Here is a 12391-nt window from a genome sequence, read left to right as displayed (position 1 = left end):
AAGTGGTAACCGTCGCCTATAGACATGAGCAGTACCATGGACATAACAGAGTATATTGTCTCGCCCATGATACCTCCCATGCGTTGCCATTCCTGAGGACTCAGGTGTTATTCCTCTGTACCCAGTAAATTCACGCCATATCCCACCCTTCAAACTGAAACACAGCCATGCAAACACAACCGCTTCACGGTAGAAACACGAATGGAACAGAGGTACCCAAGCAATCGACTTTTGTACAAAGTGGGCCGGTGGTGGTGTATCAGGTGGGCCGTCAGCTTGCTTGCCATTCTAAGTCGTATAAAAAAAAATCCTCATGTACAGACATCGTCTGTTGACTCTCATTGACTATAAAAAAAAAAAAAATACGGAAGCGATTCGATGAGTTTACGACTGAACGATATTAAAATTGACACCATTCGAAGATGTGAAAACCAAATTAGGTAATTCAAAAAAATTACCACAATATCATTGCGAATTACGTTATGTGAACTGGGCTACATGTGGCCAACTTTCATAATGTATTTTGTAAGGAATACGACTCGCGTTCGAGTGTCCTTTTTAGATACTCAACACTGGCCAGTGTTGCCAGCTACGATATTTTATTTCAACCCAAATTTAATTTGTTTTTTTCCAAATATATATATACTATTTCTTTCACTTTTCATGAATGATAAAATGAAGCTGTCTTCTACGCTGACTTTCCATCTCATGTTACATGCTGTCGTGTGGTCCCAGCATAGAATAGATCACCTTTTTCATTCCCATGGGTATGATAAGAGGCCACTAAGGGAACTTAATTGTCGAGAGATGGGCAACATTGTTCCTCCTAAAATATCACCAAAACCTAACTGCGGTTGCCAACCTGCCTGCTAAGTGTGGCAAGTACTGGCAAACCTCCCAATAGGGGGAGGCCTATATCCAACAGTGGACAATTAACGACTGATATGGTATGATATGATATGGTTACATGATACATTGTATGGATTTATTCTAAGAGATTACTTTTTCTATTTATAACCACATAGTTACAAATTAAAAAATTCAAACAAAAAGAAATAATAAATTAAAAATATATATATACATATATATATAAAATTTAATTATTTTTTCCCACATATATTCTATAATCTACAATTTCATTCCATCAACCTTTCGGGAACGTAAAATTTTTTACCTAAAATTGCGAAAAAGATACCAAATCTGGCAACCCTGATAATGGTCACTAAAAGCGGTCACTACCTACACTCAAGGACCTTTTGTGCATTCCGTAATTGCTTGCGATAGATTTATTTGCAGCATACAACCTACTTGCTACTACCTCGATTAATTACAACTAGACAAGTACGCAACGAAACCTAACGGCCCATTAGTAGTTAGGGTTCCGTACGAATATGGGACAAAAGAACCCTTTTGATGCCACCTTGGCTGACCCTCAGTATATCATAGTACTTTTCTGATAACTGTTTTCAATCATTTTTATTTAATACTTTATTGTACACACTAATGTACATCTACACTAATATTATAAAGAGGAAAGATTTGTATTTTTGTGTGTATGTTTGTAATGAATAAACTCAAAAACTACTTTGCCGATTTCAAAAATTCTTTCACCTTTAGAAAGCTACACTCACCCTGAGTAATATAGTCTATATTTATTGCTAGAAAAGATTAGGGATCCTTACTAAAACTTTAGTAACGTAACTCAAGGTGTAAAAAAAAAAATTCTATAAAATATCTTTCGTCGCGTGCGCTGCGGAAACTATTGGTGATAGAACAAAAGTATGTTCTACAATATTGAAGAAAATATCAATAGCTACAAAAAACTTCCTGATACTATCTGTCCAACTTTTATCGTTATGTCACAGTAACCACTTTTTAAAATGTTGTAAAAATGTCCACCCGTGCGAAGACGGGACGGGCCGCTAGTTATATATAAAAATATGACAGACGTAATCAAATGTACAAAGGCGAGCTTAACTCTAAAAGAGTTCTCTTCCAGCAACACACAAAGTGGAAAGGAGCATCAATGTCAGCGTCAGCGGGTAGAGCGGTGTACAATATTGTGACAGTTTACAAACAAAAAGAACTAGACAGACTTATCATTATTATATCAGCTTTTAGCTGTCCACTGCTGAACATAAGGTTTCCCCTTGGGGGGTTTTGCCAGTAGTTGCCACGCTTGGCAGGCGATTTGGCGACCGCAGTTAGACTTTGGAGATGTTTTAAAAGGCACGCTGCTGTTCATCCTTCGCCCTCCATTAATTGCCTCTTACGACACTTATGAGATAGGAAGTGGTAGCACTCTTCGATAATTTAAAAAAAAAAATAATATTATTTATCAATGATATAAATCGTAAATTTCAAAAATGTCATAATAGAGAGAGAGTGATTAATCTCTAGATTAGATATTTTTCGAAAAAAATATGAAGGAGATTAGAAATAAATCAACAACTCACGATGGGCTAACTGACCTGTTTTCATTCTCATTTAACATCTTTAACTGGTGCCTCGCCAACGTATACCGATAGCGCATGCGGGTTTTTTTTTTTATGGGTGAAAGTTGGTATGGTAACTCCGCCTGCGCTAACGGGATACGCTGGCGGAGCACCAGTGAAGGGTGATAGATGAGAATGAAAACAGGCCAGTCAGCCCATCATGATGAATTCATCAGGAATTAACCATGACAGTTTCCAGGGAGAACCGCGAGGAGCTCGACCTGGTTGGGTATATTGCTAGCAATGGGATTCTCAGTCTCCATAACTAACAATCCCTTTCCACCCCGCGCATGCGGGGTTGCCGTTTCATTTTCAAAAACATATCTAATCCATTGATCTACAAAAGACTTGCCGAGTAAAGTCTTTGTAATTACTGAATGTTACGTAAAAAGACAAACATGCTTGACGTTAGACGATCATGCACGGGATTTCAAATACATACATACATTATTCATGTACACCCAAATAAATAAACATTACGTTAACTGGTTTCAATTGAAATGAAATGTATATACAACCGCCATATTAATTTAAACCGTATTTATTACAAAAATGCTAAAAATGCGTGCTGAAGAAGGGCCAAATTAAAAGTACCCGTAACCGGCGAGCGTGTATGAAAAGATTGATGAAGGTGGAGGAAGCGAAAGAGGTTTATTTCAATCGAAGCATTTGGCGTTCCATTGTTTCTGCCTACACTAATGGGAGACAGGCGTGACAGATATGTATGTATATATGTTATTACAAAAAGAATAACCCAATTCGAATTAAAACTGGCAACTGTTAAGCGTAAAATTCATACTAAAACAAAATATAATACATTAATTGTTTTTTTTTTATGCAGCTTAGAATGGTAGACAAACTGACGGCCCACCTGATGGAAAGTGGTAACCGTCGCCTATAGACATGAGCAGTACCATGGACATAACAGTGTATACTATGTGGCCCATGATACCACTCAAGCGTTGCCATTACAAAAAAAAAAACATTTTGATACAAAAGATGGACTTAATGCTATATAACATTATCTCCCAGTTCCACCTTTGGGAAAACAGAAATATAATAATGAGGTTTGTGTGTCTGTTCACGCTTATCTCCGGAATGATTCGTTGATTTTAATGAAATCTTGTTTTATATCGTATGCTCCAACTTGTCAGATAGTATAGTTTTGGACAGATGAAATAAAATGAATCCACCAGGTGGCGGTAGGAGGCAAAACGATATAACCCGGGTTAGTGGGGGGAAGACATTGCTAGTAACACGAACTACCAATTCCATTGCTGGCAATACACCCTGTCAGGACGACCTCTACGTGGTCCCTCCTGGAAATCATCGTGCTGATTTCCAGGTGTATTCTTTACGATGAGCTAACTGTCTTTTCATTCTCACCTATCATCCCTCACTGGTGCCCCGCCAGTGTATACCAATAGCGCAGGCGGGGTTGCCATTCCATTGTCATCCATTAAAAAAAAACCGGGCAATAATAAATAAATATAAAATTTAATTAAAAAAACATACTGAAAACCGAACTTTTATTCCATTAAAATAGAGTTGCAATTGGCATCACAATTATGCACCTAATAATTACAAACTGTTATCAACACTTGCACACTTTAAGACTTTTATTGCAACGCAGTAGAGTTGAACTTGGCTTATTTTTTTTACCCCCATACACAATTAAATAAGGTGTCTTGACAATGACCCGGTTGTTTAGTCATCACGAAAAGCTAATTGTTCGATTAGCGCTGTAGAAAATATTAGATAATAATACAATACGACGACGATGCAATTTATAAAATCAATTAAAATTGATTTTGTAAATTGCACGCTGATTTTGATGATTTTTTTTAAGGATCTGTACGTCAAAAGGAAAAATGGAATCTTTATAGGATCATTCGCGTGTCTGTCTGTCCGTCTGTCACAGCTGATTTGGCCCGAAACTACTTAACCGATTTAGTTTTTTCTAAATGGATGATAATGGAATGATAACTCCGCCTGCGCTATCGGTATACACTGGCGGGGCACCAGTGATAGATGACTGATGAGGATGACAGCAGGTCAGTTAGCCCATCCTGACGAATTTAACTAGAATAAGTCACGATGGTTTCCAGGGGGAACCATGTGCAGGTCGACTTGACAAGGTATATTGCTAGTAATGGGCTATTTGACCCCACTACTAACAATCTCTTTCACCTAACCGATTTAGTTGAAATGTGGTACACATATGTATATATGTTAAGTCAGTGACCCAAAGACGGACGGGTAATGTAAATAAATAAATTTTAAATACGGGACAATAAATAAATTTAAAAATAAAAAAAAAATTTGCAAATTATATCGTGTGATATATCAAATTTATCAAAGCGTAGCGTAGCGTCAGAGGTGTTCTTCTCTAGAAATCTGTCCGATTCTAGAATAAGGGCATACGGGTATGCGATCCCGGTTTCCCGAGCCCCTGCAGTGTCCCAGTCTTTTCCGCAACTGCAGTGCCCCCTCCCCTTCCCCCTTTAAGTCGCTTATTCCTCTCATTTACTAATTTCCTTTACACATTTCCAATGTTCCCTTCCTTTTTTTCTCAATCCTTTCCTCCAAACCGCAGGTAGCGGAAACCACCAACAAATGCATTCCCAAAGAGGGTTGACGTCAGGCGGCCGGTCGTTTAACTATAAGTCAAATGCATTATTTCTTAAGGTCTTATTTTTAAGGTCACAGTTTGAACAATTGCTGTTTATGTCATTTTGAAAGTATACAGGAAATATATCGCGACTACTTTCAACTGTATTGTAATTAGAACGATTTTTAATATTTGGATTTACTCATAGCAAACCAGAAATATTAAATCGTGACATTCATGGCCATACTTGTTGTATAATAATATTATTATACTAATAATACACACACACACACACACACACACACACACACACACACACACACACACACACATGTGTGTGTGTGTGTGTGTGTGTGTGTGTGTGTAATATATTTATTATTTCTTTTTGGAATGGAGAGGATGAAAATAGGTCAGTTAGCTCATTGGGCTGAATTCCACAAAAAATAATCACAATAGTTTGCAAGGGCAATCGCATAGACATGGACCTGATAGGGAATAGGTTTACATTCTAACATCACATCTAGGTTTTAGGAGACTGAGAATCCCATTGCTAGCAATTCCTGATGAATTCATCATGATGGGCTAACTGGCCTGTTTTCATTCTCATCTATCACCCTTCACTGGTGCTCCGCCAGTGTATCCCGTTAGCGCAGGTGGGGTTACCATACCATTTTCACCCATAAAAACAAAAAAAACTATGCATAATCTATTTTATATACCTTTCTATCTATCTATCTAATAGGCAGAGACAACTGAAAGCCAAAGACTCCTCTCCTGACATATCCTGTACCTAATTTATTTTAATATATAAACATCGCATCCCATTTTTTTAGATTAATTTCCGAAACCGTTTAACCGACTTTTATAGTTTTTGGAAATTTTATTTATGTGTATAATATCTCTAATGGTTTTTAGCACGATGAGAAACAAGTAGTTTTTGTTTCATAAATGCAAACCCACTTCAATTGGGGCCAAGTCAGTTATTTTGGTTTTGAAACAAAATTGCTGAATTGATTTTGATAAAATTTCTATAGAATAAATCTCGAGGTATATCTCTCTAAGACTTTTTGAGTTATTAATGTACAAATTAATTTATAAGACTCAAATAAAGTATGTAGATTAAATTAATTTTTTCAATTAAGGACTCGATGGAGAGCTCATTCCTTAGAGGTTTGTGGGACGAAATTCCTTTGAAACCGCACTATACGCGTCTACGACGTACGTATTTACTTTATAATAAGTTTTTTTTTTTTCATCAAACTACTTAATCTATAAAGTTACACTGATAGATATATTTAAAAACAATTTTCGAAGAAGTGATTAAGATTTACAAAAAAGAAAAAAAAAAGAAATAAAACAAAAACAAACAAGTGCTTCGTTGGCATGAACTTATAAAAAGTATCTATTTTTACTTATATACGTAAGAAACCAGTTTTAATACCTAATTCGGTGCATGAAGACTATATTTAGACAAGGAAATAATCGATGCACTTAACAAATTTAAATGTATTAAATAATTATAATTTAATCAAAATTTAAAATAAATTACCATTCTACTAACATTTGAATCAAAATATCAAAATTCAACTTTTTGTTTTTTTTTTTATGCGACTTAGAATGGCAAACAAGCTGACGGCCCACCTGATGGAAAGTGGTAACCGCCGCCTATAGACATGTGCAGTACCATGGACATAACCGAGTATACTGTTTCGCCCATGATACCCTCCATGCGTTGCCATTCCTGAGGACTCAGGTGTTATTTCTTTATACCCAGTAAATCCACTGCCATATCCCACCCTTCAAACCGAAACATAGCCATGCAAACACAACTGCTTCACGGTAGAAACACGAATGTAACAGAGGTGGCCAAGCAAACGACCTTTGTACAAAGTCTCCCTCTGGTAGGTACATATAGTTTATTTTTAATACACAACAGCGGACTTTAATTTGAAACAAAATTAACACGAGACCAATTCGGATATAAATAAACACTTTCAACAAAAAATCCATACAAATCGGCCCAGAAGAGTATGCATACTAATTTTCCTTAAATTTGTCTGTATTTTTTGTCGTTACGAGTTTTAATTTAAACGTTAATTCTAAATCGATTTCGATGATTCTTTTAATAATGTATACAATGTTCCGATATTAATTTTGTCACGACTAAAGTTCTTACTATATTGGTAAACAAAGTCTTATATTTTCAAGTAGGTTTGGTTGCTGCTCCTTTCGTTCAGGTTTCATATTTCTAAATCGAATCAATTGATTTTAAAAAGAGGAATTTTATTATTTATAAACTGTTATGTATTTTTTTAATAGGATAGTGCTCACAGATTGGGCCCATAGAAATTTTATCAAAACCAATACAGTAATTTAATGAAATCAAAGTAAATAATTTTGACTCAATTGAAGTCGATTTTTTGTGTCGAAACTTGTTTTTTGTGTTGCAATGATCCAGCTATTAATTCTCGACTTAGATTCTTCACAATATCCGTCTATCATCATGATCATCACTTCAACTAAGGGATTGTTAGTAACGGGGACTAGCAGCCCCATTGCGAGCAATATACCCTCTCAGATCGACCTCCACGCGGTTCAGTTAGTAAATCATCGTGGTCAATTCTTGTGTTACTCGTCATGATATGCTAATTGATCTGATGACGATGAAATTTTTTATGGGTGATATTGGAATGGTTACTTCGTCGTCACTATCGGGATACGCTGGCGGGGCACCAGTGACGGATGACAGGTGAGGATGAAAAGGCAGGTCAGTTAGCCCATCGTGACGAATTCCACTAGAATTAATCACGACGGTTTCCAGGGGCAACCGCGTGGAGGTCGACCTGATAGAGTGTATTGCTAGCAATGGGTCAGTTAGACCCCATTACTAACAATCCCTTTGAGGATGATATATTAGAATACATCATCCCCGCCAGTGTATACTGACAGAGCAGGCGAGGTCACCATTCCATTATCATCCATTAAAAAAAAATCATAAATGGGCTAATCAGATATTACAGTGTTGTTGTGTGTTACACTACATATGTTTATAAAACTTGTTAAGTAAATATATAACTTGTTTTAATTATGTAATTTACGTCTAATTAATTTAATTTATAACTATTCGTTATTTTGTGGGTAATTTGCTATTTTGCATTACAAAAGATCCGTTACGAATCTGGATCGGATGCGACCACTTATTTACTTATTATGTTGTTAGAATTATATAAGGCACTATTTGTTTTAATTTGTTAATACGCAATCATCTTACCGCATTATTTGCATTATCTATTTTAAAAACTCACCCTGTTCCCTTTTCGAACGAAAACTGGAACGCACTCCAAAAAAAAAAGAAAGCTGCACTACACTAAAAAGTATTATCTCGTTGGTCAATATTTTTGAATTTCGAACCAATTTAAATAACACTTAAATACAAGTACTATACGTTTTCGCGCGTAAATTTACTTGTCTATGGCTATTATTTTTTTTTAATCGAAGCACGTTAGAGGCAAACGCGGCATCCGCCGCGTCTACTGCAACTGAGCGTTGTTGGTTAACCTTGCTTTTTAAATAACTTCATAAAGTTATATCATTGGACAGTTACTTTAACTATGTTTAGTTGAACTGCTGTTTCCCTATTGCCACCTAGGCGATGGAAGGTCAATCAGTTTTGGACGGTTTTATCAAACTGGTATATATTTTGCATCCTGGTCTATTTGCAAGTGTAATATGAAATAGATTTACTTAATACTTATTTTTCGACTATGACTTAAAATATAATTTTTCTGTTTACTTGTAACAGTACGTCTCCATAATAGATCCCAATATTATCAATTTGAAAGCGAATTTGTTTGTTTGTTTGTTATCTCTTAGCGTCATAACGGCTTAACTAGATATAATATTGAATTAAAAATAAAATAAAATTTATCAATCACTATAATTTGGTATACATATATTATATGAGATGGAAAAGGACCTAGGCTACTTTTTATCCTGGTCAGTAAACTATTCCGGTCATGCAGACAAAGTCGCGAGTACAAGCTAGTAATAATATAATTTATTTATTACCTCTTCGCGCCTTAACGGCTTAACCAAAAACTATGAAATTTGGTATATAAATATTATATGAGATGGAGAAGAATATGGCTATTTTTTTATCCTGGTCAGTGAATAAATCCCAATCACGATGACTGAAAGGGATTGTTAGTAATGGAGACTGAAAATCCCATTGCTAGCAATATACCCAACCAGGTCGATCTCCTCGCGGTTCCCCCTGGAAACTATCATGGTTAATTCCTGATGAATTCATCATGATGGGTTAACTGGCCTGTTTTCATCCTCTTCGATCATCCTTCACTGGTGCCCTGCCAGCGTATCCCGTTAGCGCAGGTGGAGATACCATTCCATTTTCACCCATCAAAAAAAATCCTAGTCACGTGAACTCGCGGGTAAAAGTTAATATGTAATAAGAACTAAACATTGTAATTATCTGGTAGATTCTTAGGCTAGTTTACCACCTAATATGATTAGAGGTCAAACAGGCTAGCGATCATTTGACGGTCCATTTTCAATTCAATTCTGAGCCAATATACAGCCGTATATTTTCTAAATTAACCGGAAATCGAATCCGGATTCTCATTTTGTCATTCTCACGTCAATCCACGATAAATCTCAAAAACCCTTTTTTCAGGGTTGCCAGATACGACTTTAGTTTTTAACACAAACCTCAAATTTTTTTTCCAATTCGATACGATTTTATCCAATCATAAACTTCCATAGTTTCCCTTTATTTCACAAGTGAATAACGACAAAACATTTCTTTTATTTCTAGTTTTAACTCATATTACTCTCTCGTTATGTTACCACATAAAATAAAAATCTATTTTGAGCAACATTCTTCTTACAACGTGCCCGAATACCTAAATGTCAATATTAAATTATGACATATTTAATTTATTCATTTATATGTATGTAATAATCCTGACATTTCCAATTTTAAAACTTGTAATCACCATTATTGGCATGTAATTTATACTATATTGACATATAATTAATTTATATTGTTATTTTTATTTTACATTTAATTGTTTTATTAATTTAAAAGTTATAATGTAAATATTGACTTGCTATTAGTGACGAAAACTGTCACATTGGTTTATAGAGAAATGTTAATACAGACATACTATTCTTTGCTTTACTACCTTCTTTCACATATATTCTATACCTCTATTACATCAGCCGTCCACTGCTGAACATAAGCCTTATCCATAAAGGAGGTTTTGCCAATAGCTGCCACGCTTGACAAGTGAATTGGCAACCGCTAATAGGCTTTTGTTATTTTAGGAGGGACGTTGCTGTGCATCTTACGACTATTAAGTCCATTTAGTCGCCTCTTACGAGAAGAAAGATGGTGTCGTGATAATGTTATGTGATCACGGCATACGGCATGTGGTGTATATACCACCTACCTACCTACCTCCGCACGCCTTACAAAAACCAAAACTGTCCAGAAAAGAATTTCTTTAAAAATTTCTTCAAAAATTCCATTTTTCCATAATTTCGGGAACAGAAATTTTTATATATTCTTTATTGCACTTGTAAATGACATTGTTAATACATTTATAAGTATTGTGAGCAAGGGTGGACTTATCTCTGACAGAGATCTCTTCCAGTCAACCCAATGCAGTTAAAAAGCATGTCGTCAACAGGTAGCTGAAGTGCTAAAACTATTAATATTTAGAATACATAAACAAATATACAGTTTTTTACCCAAAATTGCGAAAAAATACCCAATATGGCAACGCGGCCTCCTTTAGCAGTAACAGCTCAGATATACAATACAATTTGTGAGTTCCATCTTCATGTCTCAGCCTAAATCAAAGTTTTTTTTTTCAAAATACTTGTATAAATAAAAAAATATATTGTTACTTCGTGGTTCAGAGAACACGTAATACCGTCATTCAATAAGCGACGTCAGAGGCCTTCATATACTACAAAGGCGGCCTAGAAACTGCTAACATCAGAGGGCACCACCCTCGCTCAAGTAATAGTAGTAATTGGTATTTATTTATCTTCATGTACACAAATGAGAAAATGTTATTTATAATAGCGGATCTTAGATAGATTGAGCATCGAGTATCAAAAACGTGACAAAATTTAGCCAGCGTGACGTACGACTGGCTAAATTTTTTTTTATTAAAAGCCTAACTTAGTTTTTCACCGTCGCAATTACTATGGGCTAATTACTTATTGGATTAAAAAAATTCCCAAAATGGTAGATTTTTCATTTGAATTTGGAGCTATTATTTTTATATAATAAAAATACACACACACACACACATGTAGTTACGTGTTGCTCATAAATTTATATACATGTATTAATATATAATAAAATATATAAAATGAGGTCATTTTTAATAATTTAAAAACAAAAACATATTTTATGTTTACACTCAGATATAAATCAAAGTATTCAATAAAGATAAGCATCATTATAAATCTTTATCATTACATTTTATCTTGTTCTTTAAATTATATTAAATATATAATTATTTTGTATAATAGTATTTTTATTTTTTAGTTTAACCTTACAATATAATTTTCTCCCATATATCTAGTATTAACTGTACATACTGGTATCCCAATTTACGCACACATTGAGAAATACCATAGATTATATACATAGAGCATCGAGCCTTAAAAACAAGTCGTCTTTTTGACAGTTAATTGTCAAAATAGCGACTCATTTTATTAATCAGTGTTCTATATACCTACGCATACAATGTATCTTGACGTATTACTTAATAAATAAAATGAGTATTTAGGCATTAAAAAGATGCAGAGATTATAAGACAAAATAAATATAGAAGTTATAAAGGAATCACTCATAACTATTTATTACGCAAAATTTTATGAAAAAGTTGACCCGTTTTTCTCGAATCATTTCTATGGAGACACAATCTACATAACGCCAATCCGTTTCAAAAATCCAGACTGCCCTCAAAACCATTAGATGTTTTATTTTTTTTTTTTTATTTTATTACATTTACACTGAATTACAACATGCTTTTTATTTTCACCATAGATAATAAAAACCCAAGAGAATCAATCATCACGTTCATGGAGCGTGAAGGAGAAATTAAAAAATTATAATTAAATCCTAACCTAGTTTTAATTAGATATTAAGATTTTATGTCTGCAAAAAAGTTCAGAAATAGGACAGCTGTGTGCATAGCGTGAAGTTATGGATGGGTAGTTGGGGTCGACAGAGGTGGAAAAAATTTGG

The 12391-nt window shown here is 34.8% G+C and overlaps 1 protein-coding gene across 1 annotated transcript in view; it reads right to left on the bottom strand.

Moving 5' to 3' along the window:
• Window positions 1-8634, bottom strand: part of LOC113514432 (organic cation transporter protein-like) — a 46147-nt gene extending 37513 nt beyond the window's left edge. The window contains exon 1 of the mRNA XM_052893127.1: window positions 8412-8634. The gene's annotated coding sequence lies outside the window, so the exon portion shown is untranslated. The remainder of the gene's footprint in view (window positions 1-8411) is intronic.
• Between the last annotated feature and the right edge of the window lie 3757 nt (window positions 8635-12391).

Source organism: Galleria mellonella, unplaced genomic scaffold (assembly GCF_026898425.1).
Source record: "Galleria mellonella isolate WM207_F2 unplaced genomic scaffold, CSIRO_AGI_GalMel_v1 utg172, whole genome shotgun sequence".
Classification (NCBI taxonomy): domain Eukaryota; kingdom Metazoa; phylum Arthropoda; class Insecta; order Lepidoptera; family Pyralidae; genus Galleria; species Galleria mellonella.
Note: the sequence above shows the minus strand (reverse complement) of the source record. Positions and strands in the feature narration are given on the sequence as shown.